The sequence below is a fragment of the Beta vulgaris genome, chromosome 1 (assembly GCF_026745355.1).
Source record: "Beta vulgaris subsp. vulgaris cultivar EL10 chromosome 1, EL10.2, whole genome shotgun sequence".
NCBI lineage: Eukaryota > Viridiplantae > Streptophyta > Magnoliopsida > Caryophyllales > Amaranthaceae > Beta > Beta vulgaris.
In genome coordinates, this window is record NC_079202.1 from 6,136,629 (window position 1) to 6,149,675 (window position 13,047).

Consider the following 13,047-nt stretch of genomic DNA (forward strand, 5'->3'; position numbering starts at 1 on the left):
AACGTTTGTAATTATTTCCGTCAAGAGACTCAAGCTTGGAAAGATGAGCCATGGATTTGGTTGAACTATCAACTATTGTGAATAAAGTAATTGCTTTCAAATTGTTAGAAACTGACAATCGCAATGGCAAATGAACACTGATTTCAAGGTTGTGCCGTGGTAGGAGACCACTGACTTGAAAGCAATTACGACCCGACAATGGTGGTAATCAATCTAGCCGGAAAGCTCCCCAAGGCCCATGGCCCTAGCCCGGGCGGCGCGCACGCGCGTGTTTGATTGCAAGCCCAAACCAAACATGACATCGAACCACAAAAGCATCTCAAGTACCAACTCAATAATAGAAAGGAGGGAGGGAATATAAAACAAGGAAGTATCCACCCCCCACCCCCCCACAAGCAATGTGGGACATTTTTAATAAAAGAAGCTAAGGCTTTCTGACACACAATAGCTGCCAACACATATGACACATTCATACAACAATTAAGTGCTTATATGCGCTCTTGATGATGCGTTCCTTGTGCCTAGCTAACCAATAAGAATTTATGTGAACCGTTTTGTTTATTCGCTCTTTATGACGTGATGCATCCGAGACATGGATGTGGCATACATGCACCCACATAAGTTATACTTGTTCGTTATTTGAGAACACTAAGCGCGTTCCCAACACCAAGCATCCCAGACTAAGCAATAAGCCACAACCATCCATCACATCCGTCAGCCATCTATTATGCCTACAAGAGGCTAAGACAAGGCACCATGCACTAAGCACACAAGGGCCATGCCTTAGGCCAAGCAACCTAGATATGCCATGTCAAAGGGTCTTCACTTAGGGTTCGTCAAAGTCAATCCCACACTGCGTCATGGCTTATCTCAGGTCATCGCTATGCCATAGTCCATGCTTTAGAGTGCCACACCCCAGGGAACCTCATGGTTGCTCCAACCATGAGTTAGCACCTTATTCCCCCAAAAAAAAGGGCTCAAGTTTCACAAGCTATGAATATTCAGTGAACACACAATCAACGGTAACTTCACAATGTGTTTTGGGCCTGCCCATTTACTCAATTGCCTTCCTTATGAACATTGATATTTTATAGTGATCTTAACAAACTAACCTGTAGCACATTTGGATAAAGTGGGAGGGTAAGTGCAAATTCTGTGGTGTTCTAGGTATTATATAGAGCGATGTGCTCCCAAATATTATTTTTTTCACGTGTCACTGCTCAAATGAGTAACATATAGAATGTCGAAAAAAATATGAACTAGTCATGGAAAATCTTGAGAAAATTATAGAGGCTTACGAGGGTCAGGGGTCTATTGAACTAGATTTGGATATAAATTTGAGAAAATAATAAAATTAGAATGATCTAATTTCGTTCCCTTGTGAATAAATCAAATGTCCAAATCCATCTAATATTAGATTGGAAATAATTACTTAAAAAAAAGACAACTGATTCACTCATGTCTTCCTCTCACATCTCTTTATCTCTTTGGTCTCCTCTCCGCCCCCCCCCCCCCCTTCTCTTGCTGTCCAAGGTCCAAGCACATTGTTACAATTTACAGAATACTAGGAAAATAAACCTCATCATTCACTTAATTATAGGAGACAAAACTTCAGCTAACCTCGCAGCAGCATAACCATATTTGGCAAGATTAGCTACTCCCATAATATTAATCTTTTAAGTTGTTACTGATTTTATTAGTGGTTAGTTGCTGGATATTGAGGAATAGTTGTTATTAGATTATTCTATACATGGATTAATAATTCTGATAACATAAGTGGCCGATCAGTTAGTTGTGACATATTCCCTTTGACAAAATAGTAGAGAATTTGGTTATATATTACTTTCTAAATAGTAGAGAATTATCCTTTTTTTTTTGTTGATTCGGTAATTTACTGGCCCAAACAGGCTCAATCCTCATGAGTTAGGGGGTAAGAAGGGGATTCTAATCCATAAGGAAACTTCCAGAGACTGGAAAGTGGAGATTTATACCCGAAAGCAAATATCCACACAAATACCCCTAATATGGAGATGATGAGAGTCGCACTCCCGACCATGAGGTTGGAGGTGGAAGCTCCAAATATTGGGCTCTCACGTGATTCTCACATAGAGAATTATTGTTTACCATACCATACTATGTCTTGCCAGAGATTGAACCGAAGACCTCTTATACACATCGTGGTTAAAGTGGAGTATGTAAATTGTATAACAAAGTGTGTATATTAAAAAAGAATAGATTGGTAATAATTTTTGTATTTTTTAATAAAGAATAGAAAAACAAAGCCGTATAATTTTCGATTGAGAGATGTTGAGCTCAAATCCAAATTCAAATATTATTTATTCTTAGAGCATGCCCACTCTTGCCCCAAAAAACCATGCCATCCATCTCTCTCATCAACTTTCTCTCTCATTTTTCAAAAGTTTGTCATGAATTATGACCCATTTTGACAAATGCACCCCACTCATGACCCAAAAAAGAAATAACATCATCCTTCTCTATCTCACTTCTTACTATACTCCATCTCATTTTCTCTCTCCTACATCAATACATATTTGTACCATTTGATATTTATAATATCATACAAGATTATAAATAAATTATTTTATATATTAACGATCCTAAATAAATTCTTTTGGTAGTAATTAATTTTGATTTTTAAAAACTTCTTCAATAATAAAATTTTCCAAAAAAAATTGTTCTTGTTCGTACAATGTAAAGAGAAAATAATTAATTTTGAAAGTGTGTCAAAATATAGTAAAATGGATGTCTATTTATAGATCTCAAAAAGATAGGACCATTGCTGAAATTTTTATTTTTTTTATTTGTATTTTTGTAAGTTATTCATATTACAAAACTTGAATTATTGAAAACAACATTTATGACGCACTGCCACATGTCCACAAATGATTGACTTAGGTAATACGATGACCAATCATTGTTTGGGTCATAGGATGACCAACCATAGATTGAGTCATAGCATGACCTAAATACAAACATCAAAAAATCATGGATGCAATCCGATGTTTTTTTAACCATGGTTCATGACTCAAATTGATGTCTAAAAAACCATAAGTGGGCATGCTCTTAGTCGGGTGTAAGGTACACCCTTAAGCTTGCTCTATCTCAAAGTCCGATCCAAAGTCCAAGTTCTAAACCTCTCTCATCTCCGAGCAATAAAGCGTGGCCCCAAAGATTTGAACTCTAATATCCTTTATGAGAGGTGGACTAGTTTGATACAGTTAAACTCAAGTGTCCGTCCTCAGTTCTAAATTAAAATCAATTATTTGATTAGAGTCAAGTTCTTATAAAATAAAGTTTCGATAAGAAGTAGTATATGTATAGTGTATTTGTCCTTTTATGCATTATTGAACCAATTAAAAGGGATAAGTCATAATTGAGAGAGTCCTACACGTTAGGGAAGATGGAGACAAGCTAGACTAGCTAGGGAAGCATGAAAATGAAGGACAAAGCAAGAGAAAGAAAGTAGTGAAGGGTAAGTTCAAAAGCAGCCATTTTTAAACAGCTGTGGTAGAGTTGGGAGTAAAGAATATGTCACAGAATTAGTGTGGCATAAACCACAGCTGTTATCAGCTCATTCAATGAATTGACAATTTCAAGTGGCGAGCATCACTATTCTCTTCACGACTTCACCTGATGTTGATGAGTAGCTTAGGCCAAAGTCACACTTAGCAAAGCTTTCCAAAAAAGAAAAACTTGGCCTTTATTGCAAACTTTCTCAGGTTCTCAAGTCTCAACAGACATAAAAATTTTTTTTTAATATAACCATAGAAATAAAGAAACGAAGTTGGCATATGTAGTTTTCCTACACTTATAATTTCGGCTTGTAAGGTGAATTTCATTCATGTGTTTTATAGTTTATACCTTTCATTTTTAGTTTTTTTTTTTTTTTCTTACTTTAAAACTAGCTAATTCATGCAATACATACTGCATGTTTGTAATAACTCTTTCATTGCATATGCTTTGACATTTTGATAGATTAGTTTACCTTTTGGTGCAAACATTTTTTATAGATATTAATATCATATCAAGATAAGGGCTAATCTGAAGGTTCCTACTGTAGTTTCTTTTTTTTTTTGTTTGATGGAATATTGTAGCTCATTAATTTTTTAATATAATGCTACATTTTTGATAGAAACTCAGTTAACTGGCTTTAGCCTTTACGTTGTGTCCAAAAAATATTTATTTCCATTTGCCAATCCTACATGGACCATGCTTAAACCAATTTATAATTCGTTCTTATGATGTGACTTGATGGAGATGCAGACGGAATTATTTATTTTATCGAGAAAAAAAAATTAGGAATTATCCGAACAAAGGAGCATCTTAAAGGGAAAATTTTACAATAGTTTTCTTTAAAAAAAAAAACATTATCATAATATTTTAATGTGAGCCGAATATACACATCAACAATAGTTATATATACACATCAACAATAGTTATTTATAATTAGATATTATAGATGTGAAGTGTGACTTGCGCGAGAGAAGAATGGCTCGGCACGAGTGGTGCGCCCGCACCAAATGAAGGTGCGCCCGCACCGTGTCAGGTGCGCCCGCACCAAGATGTGGTGCTCCCGCACGTCGCTACGACGGATTTCTTCAAGTTGAGGCAGAACACTTTGGTGCTCCCGCACTCGAGGCATGTGCGCCCGCACACCAGGCTGGTGCGCCCGCACCAGATGATGGTGCTCCCGCACCTATCGGGGGATGCGAAATTTTCGGGTGTTTTTTTTTATCTTACGACTTAGGGCTTGTATCTTAGACTTCATATAAATATGTTTTGTCATATTTAGGGCTTTTAACCACAAAATACTAGAGAGAGATTAGAGAAAACACAATAGAGAAGATTAAAGAGAGTCTTTGAGATTCAATTAGAAATCCATTCAATTGAATCTTGCCTATTGTATTTGTAATCGTCTCGTTCATAGTCAAACGATCTTTTTCCCTGCCTTGAGGACGTAGCTATCACGTTGATAGTGAACCTCGTTAAATTTGTGTGTCCTTTATTCGCTTTCTTGTTTTTCTTGTGTGTGTGCTTGGTTGTTGTGAATTCTCGTTGGTTTAATTAAACGCTTCCGCATAACAAGTGGTATCAGAGCTACAGGTTAACACCGGGGTTAATCGCTTTTGGGACATGGCAACAACAACCTTAAAGATCGACAAGTTTACGGGAAGGAATAGTTTTGGGCTATGGCAGATAAAGATGAGAGCTTTATTGAAACAACAAGGTATCTGGAAACCATTGATTAAGGGTTTCACAACGACAGCAAAAGAGGGTAATTTGACTGGTCTAACTGAGGCTGAGTTGGAATCTATGGAGGAAAGAGCACACTCCACTATCTTGCTATGCTTGGCGGACGATGTCATCACAGAAGTTGCAGATGAAATCACGGCTGCAGGTTTGTGGTTGAAACTGGAGAGCTTGTACATGACAAAGTCGCTCACAAACAAATTGCTATTGAAGCAAAGGTTGTTTGGCCTGCATGAGAGAAGGTATGTCCCTAAAAGATCATCTCGATCGTTTGAATTCTATTTTACTGGACTTGCGTAATTTAGATGTTAAGATTGAGGATGAGGATGCTGCGTTGATATTGTTGGTTTCATTGTCAAGTAGCTATGAACATTTTGTAGAGTCTTTTGTGGTTGGAAAAGACACTGTGTCCCTAGAGGAGGTAAAGTCGGCACTTTATACTAGGGAATTGCGTCATAAAGCAACTGGTGATATGGTAGAGGATGTGATTATTCTGCAGGTTTGGTAGCAAATGCTGAGAAAAATAAGGGAGATTCGAGTAGGGATAGGAGAAAACCTAGGTCGAAGGGCCCTAAAAGTATGATCTTTGCCATTATTGTAAAGAACCGGGTCATTGGAAGAGTGAATGTCCTAGAAGGATGGTTCGGCTTCTTTTGCAAAACAAAATAAGGTTGACTACGATTCTGAGGAGGATTTAGCTCTAATTGTCCATGAGGAGAAACGCTTAGAAGATAAGTGGGTTCTTGACAGTGGATGTTCTTCACATACGTGTTCTGACAAAGAGATGTTTTCGACCTATAGCTTATGCAAGAGTAGTGTTACTTTGGGTGACAATACGGTGTGTGAGGTGGTTGGAGTAGGCTCTGTGAGGTTTAGAATGCATGATGGGAGAGTTAAGGATCTTAGAGGCGTGAGGCATGTTCCACACTTAAGAGAAATCTTATATCTCTTGGGATGTTAGACCGTAAGGGTTTTCGATTCCAAGGAGGGGATGGAGTTTTGCGTGTGGTGAAGGGTTCTTGTGAGTTACTTCGTGGCGTGAAGTCAGGTGTGGGTAACTTGTATGATTTGCAGGGTACGGCACTGGCTAGAGATGATTCTGAGTTGAAGCTGCATTCTGAGTTAACAAGTGATGGTCTTGAGTGTGAGGTGGAGCTTATGGGGGCTTCTTCACAGGTTGAGAGGTCAGAGTCAACGGGAATGAGTTCAACAACCGAGTTTGAGAGTACTACTTGGGTTGAGGATGAGAGTGTCAACAATGAGGTAGAGTTTGTAGGAACTTCTACACAACTGGTTGAAACTAAGGGTCATCAAGAAGAACAACCAAGGGTTCTCAGCAGCAGATTGGTATGATAAGGTTCGGTTTTATCGATACTTGTGTGCCAGCTTATAGCTATGGGATCTCGAGCGACATGTCTTTGCCAGGGAGTGTTGGGTTGAGAGGTGATTCTGAAGAAGTCACCAAGAGGTAGCTAGATTGGAACTCCAGGAGGAGTTGCCTGCGTTCCAGTGAGAACGGGGTGGAGGGCTCCAGCGCGAGCATAGAAGAACTTCGACGGAAGTTCCCCTGCGCCAAGGGTGATTTGTTTTGGGTACTTAGACGTAAGTGCAAATGGCTCTAGTTGGAGCAACTGGCATGGTACTGGCTCGTCTTATTTAAGGTGGAGCTAGTGTTTTTGCGGTTCAGTGAAGGCGATTTGATTTCCGACGGGTAATAAATTGGGTTTCAGGTGAATGCGCAACATGGGTCTCATAGGCTGTGAGACAGGGTCGTTCATGATGAGTGGTCAGCGATCTTGGCGAGATTGGTGAGACTCATATGATGGCAAGCCTGGCATCGGGTGAAAGATGCATGAGCAGGAAGGGAAAGGAGTATCTCGCGTACTGTTGCAGAGATACATGTTGTGTTGATGGTTTCGAGGTGGAGTTGTGTGGTAGATGCAAGTCAAGGTGGAGATTTGTGAAGTGTGACTTGCGCGAGAGAAGAATGGCTCGGCACGAGTGGTGCGCCCGCACCAAATGAAGGTGCGTCCGCACCAAGATGTGGTGCTCCCGCACGTCGCTACGACGGATTTCTTCAAGTTGAGGCAGAACACTTTGGTGCTCCCGCACTCGAGGCATGTGCGCCCGCACATCAGGCTGGTGCGCCCGCACCAGATGATGGTGCGCCCGCACCAGATGATGGTGCTCCCGCACCTATCGGGGGATGCGAAATTTTCGGGTGTTTTTTTTTATCTTACGACTTAGGGCTTGTATCTTAGACTTCATATAAATATGTTTTGTCATATTTAGGGCTTTTAACCACAAAATACTAGAGAAAGATTAGAGAAAACACAATAGAGAAGATTAGAGGGAGTCTTTGAGATTCAATTAGAAATCCATTCAATTGAATCTTGCCTATTGTATTTGTAATCGTCTCGTTCATAGTCAAACGATCTTTTTCCCTGCCTTGAGGACGTAGCTATCATGTTGATAGTGAACCTCGTTAAATTTGTGTGTCCTTTATTCGCTTTTTTGTTTTTCTTGTGTGTGTGCTTGGTTGTTGTGAATTCTCGTTGGTTTAATTAAACGCTTCCGCATAACAATAGATAAAGTCAAATAAAGCAATTTGGACTTTTTAGAACTAGTTATAAGTAATTTCCTAAATTATATTCTATGAAATCCTGAAATTAATGTTTATTATATTAAATTTGGTATGATATACAAAAATATAATTATAATTTCTGAAATAAAACTTTATAATATAAGAAATTATTTACGAACGAAAAAATATGACAATCTACTTCAACAATATTTTCCACCATAGCCACCACCACCTAGCCACCACTACTTCACCCCCACTTCTGCACCACTGAGCCTCCCCACCCTCCGCAGGCACGCAGCCAGCCACCCACCCACCCCTGCGCCCCTCCCCCCTCTCCTCTCACTTCGTCACTGCTAAACCCCTCCTCCCCTCCCCTCTCCCCCTCCCCCCCCCCACTCCTCTATCTTCGTCTCTATCATGAATGTAAATAATGAGCTGTCATGACAGTTGTTGTTGGAAGCGGTGTGGGTCCACATACAATAACTCAATAAAATAGAGAGAAAAAACAAAGGCACTCAGTATATAATATATAATCTCTCAATGTGTGTGTTACAAAAATAAATTACATATTTTGTTTATATAATGCTATTATAAACTAATAGAAGAATGATATTCCTAATACTTCTCTCATTCTCACATATTAATAGCTTTCCTTGATTTTCTCCTTACAATGCATCATATTATCAAGTTTATCTAATTTTACCACTCCCCCTTAATCATGACTTGCTCACTATCCCAATTAACTTTGGCATCCTATTAAAATCTTTAAACTTCAACGATTTTGTAAAGATGTCGGTAATTTGATCCAAGGATTTAACATATTTCAATTCAATTTCTCTTTGTTCAATGCATTGTCGTATGAAATGAAGCCTTGTGTCAATATATTTGCTTCGGTCATGAAAGGCTGGATTTTTCAGTAGAGCTAAAGCTGATTTGTTATCAGTCATGATCTCAGTGGGCTCAGTTTGTGGCAACTTAAGTTCTTTCAATAGTCTTCTTAACCAGATGGAATGACATGCACATGAAGTTGCAGCTATATATTCTAATTCACATGTTGATAATGTGACAATCGGTTGTTGCTTTGAGCTATAAGAAAGATCATTGTTTCCTAATGGAAATACAAGACTAGTTGTACTCTTTCGGTCGTCAATATTTCCAGCGAAATCATTATCACAATTTCCCTTGAGCTTGGAATCTTGTGAAGTGCAACCTAACAGTTCATGATCTAATATACCTTTTAAGTATCGGAGAATTCTCTTTGCTACCTTCAAATGGGAACTCGATGGGTTCTCCATGAAACGACTAACTAGCCCTACTACAAATAGAATATTTGGTCGAGTACATGTTAGATATAGCAAACTCCCCACCAAACTCTTGAAAAGAGTTGGATTTACCTTTTCACCATAAGGATCATTATTTTATAACTTCATCCCACACTCCATGGGGGGTGTTCACATGATTGACATTTAGCATGTTAAACTTTTTCAGTACTTCTTTCGTGTATGCTTCTTGTGAAATGAAGATTCCATCATCACTTTGTATAACTTCAATGCACAAATAATAGGATATGAGTCCTATATCTGTCATTTCAAATTCATGTCTCATGCTTCTCTTGAATTCATTAAACATTTCAATGCTGCTTCGTGTGAATGTAAGGTCATCCACATAGATGCAAACATAAAAGACTTCATTGGTTTCTTCTTCACATAAAGTGCATACTCATGAATGCTTCTTGAAAATCCATTTTCTTACAAGTATATATCAAGTCGACTATTTCATGCTTGAGGTGCTTGTTTCAACCCATATAAAGCTTTTATCAGTCTAAGTACTTTACTTTCGTGTCCTTTGTCAACATAGCCTTATGGTTGGCCAATGTACACCTCTTCTTCTAGAATTCTATTTAGAAAAGCAGACTTTACGTCCATTTGATGAATATTCCATTGAAATTGCACTGCTATTGAAATTAAATACCTCATTGTCTCGAGTTGGAAAACTGGAGCAAATAACTCTTCATAGTCAATTTCCTGCTTTTGCTTGTAACCATTAGCAACAAGCCTTGCGTTGTATCTTTAAGCATCACCATTGGCATTCCTCTTAATTTTGAATACCCATTTGACTCCTATTGCCTTCTTATCTATCGGATGTTTTGTCAATTCCCACGTGTTATTTTTCTCGTTGGCATATATCTCTTCATTCATTACTTTAATCCATTCTTTTTGTTCTTTTGCTTCATTAAAAGTTCATTGGTTCAATATCAGTGAACAAGCAAAATAACGAAGCATTATCTTCCATCCTTTTTGTCACTTCATAACGATCATAAAGACATCTATTTTGCTTTGGTCCTTCACTCGAACTAGATAAATCTCCACCCGAATATGATGATGATATGTGAGGAGATGTGTTGGAGTAGTGGGAGGAGTCTCGGGAACGTGATGCATCGAACTTTCATCTTCAAAATAAGGAAGAAAATTATAAGATCCTTCATCTTCCGTACTCCAATCCCATATTGCCTCTTCATCAAATTCTACATCCCTACTAATTACTGACTTGTTGGTGTTTGGATTAAATAACTTGTAACCCTTAAACATTTCATCATATCCAATGAATAGTAATTTCTCACTTCGATCATTATGTTTGGACTTCAGTTGCTTGGGAACTTGTGCATAAGCAACAGAACCAAATATTCGAAGATGTGATACACTTGGCTTCCATCCACTTCAAGCTTCTTGAGGAGTCACATTCTTTAAGCTCTTTGTAGGGGAGCGATTTGACAAGTAGATTGCACATGAAACTACTTCTGCCTAAAATTCTTTAGGCATCTTCTTTTTTTTTTCAGCATTGATCTAGCCATATTGAGAATGGTTCTATTTTTCCTTTCTGCTACTCCGTTGTGGTGTTCTTGGAATAGTGAGTGGTCTGCAAATTTCATGTTCCTCACAAAATTTATTGGATTCATTAGATGTGAATTCACCACCTCTATTTGTTCTTAGTGCTTTGATTTCATAACCACTCTCTTTCTCAACCATTGCTTTGAACTTCTTGAAAGTGTCAAATGCTTCAAATTTATTTTTTAAGAAATAAACCTTTTTTTTTTGCTGTTGATGAACAATATCCGATTTTTTCGTGTTGTGGAAGTTGATATTTATGCTGCTCCTGATTTCTTGAGAGATTGGATTTTTTGGATGTTCAATTAAATCTGTTCATATGGTTCAGTTTAAAATGTATATCTGATTTTATTACTGTTGAAGAATTTCGCTGCATTATTTGAATTTTAGTGTACTGAATTAACTGTCACTTTGTAATTATTGTCACTTCACATTTTTCTTTTATTTTTGGGGCGGATAACAGTACAAACCAAAGTTCAGTACCTTAAGGTAACGGTCGTCCATTTTGAGTACCCTAACTGGAACTTTTTTAAGTTCAGTATCCTAACTGGAACAAATGTGAAAGTTCATTACCCTCTTGTATCCTTATCTCCTAACTTAACCATGGTTAATTTTAAGTTTTTTTAATAAAAAAAAATCTCGTATGCATAGGTCCGGGATAATCTTTTGCTCGGGGCTATTTACAACTAACCAATTAAGAATTCTCGGATGTACTATAGCAATGCAGCAAAATACATTACCATAAGTACTTGTGCACACAAGCCAACGTGTCACATTTATTTATAAAGTTGGATGCGTTAGGGTTGGGAAAAATTCTGAAATGGGCTTATCGCATCCCCCCCCAACATTATAGCCAGCGCCTAAATATATTATAATACTTAACGTGGTAGGGGTATGGCGGAAATGAGGTCATTTATCATAGATGATCCTTATATAAGGGGGTCATTTGTCTTAGATGGCCCCCAAAGGTTAGGTTAGTCTTTTAATATGTTTTATTGTATTTAGCCTTTTTTTTGTTGTATATAGCACTCCTGTTAAAATTATAATTAAAAACTCTAGATCTATAGAAAAACATGTGTCAAAATTTACTATTAAACTTGCTATCAACAAGTTATAAGGGCTATTTTGAGAAGGTCATATGTAAAGTTCGGATTAGACCTGGGCATTGGTTGGGCCTGTTCACAGGCTCGGCCCGCGTGCTAGGGGAAATGACGGGTTGGGTCGTGCCATGCCGGGCCTAAAATTTCCAGATTTTGTTAACAGGCCCGCGGGCCGGGCTCATGCCTCCTACGGGCTTGACCCGTGTTTTATGTTTTTTTTGGATTTTTTTACAGTTTTAGGCTAAAAAACAAAGGAAAGGGGCGTTCGGCCCACAACCATCTAGGCGGGCTCGTGCCGGTGCGAGCCAGAAATAAAATGTCTTGACCGTGACAGGCCCATGTAGCGAACAACAGGCTGGGCTAGGCCTCGAGCGAGATCGTGTCGGATCGGGCCCAAACCGTGCTGGCCCGGCCCATGCCCACCTCTAGCTGGGATTATTTGAGATTAATCAAAATGTTTTAAACAGACCAACGGTGAGATTTTATTCCTATAAATTTTTCCTAATATATGTTAAACATTATCGTTTCACCAATTTGCTTAATTGTTATAATTTCTTCTTATCCATCAAATTAATACTTAGGAGGAGATGGTTTTTTTTTTTTTTTTTTTTTTTTTTTTCGACATCAAGAAAACGTGCATTGATGAAAAACAAATTACAACCTATTACTAAAACAACCCACACAAAAAAAAAAAAACCTAAAGGAGCTTTATGAGCTCTTACAAGTCCTAGAAAACACAAATAAACAAGGCTGATAAAGAGTCGCCAATGAGGTAGTGCGCCGTTGGTCGATGAATATGCTGGTGGAAGCAAAACGCAGATGACTGATGGATGCGGTAGGAGAAGCAAATGTCGATCACGATTTGGACAACGAACCAAAGGCAAGAGTTGCAATTGCCGCATGAGCAATCCCAACGAACTTCCGACACGTGGGATTCTAGGCTCATGCACTGTGGAAGAGTCACATTCCTAAGTGACTCATGACTCTCTCGCGAGAGTACATCATGGTTCTCCTGAAGGTAGGAGAAACGGGCGAGCGAGCTGAAAACCACCAGATGAAACTGGGGGACCGCCTGCAGATTTTGATTTTTCAAGGCAAAGACCATGAAGATCATTGCCAAGCGAAAAGGAGAGCTCAACATGGTGAGCTCTCGAACACACCACCGGTTTGGAAAATCAGAAAACTTAACGTCCAACCATGAATACCA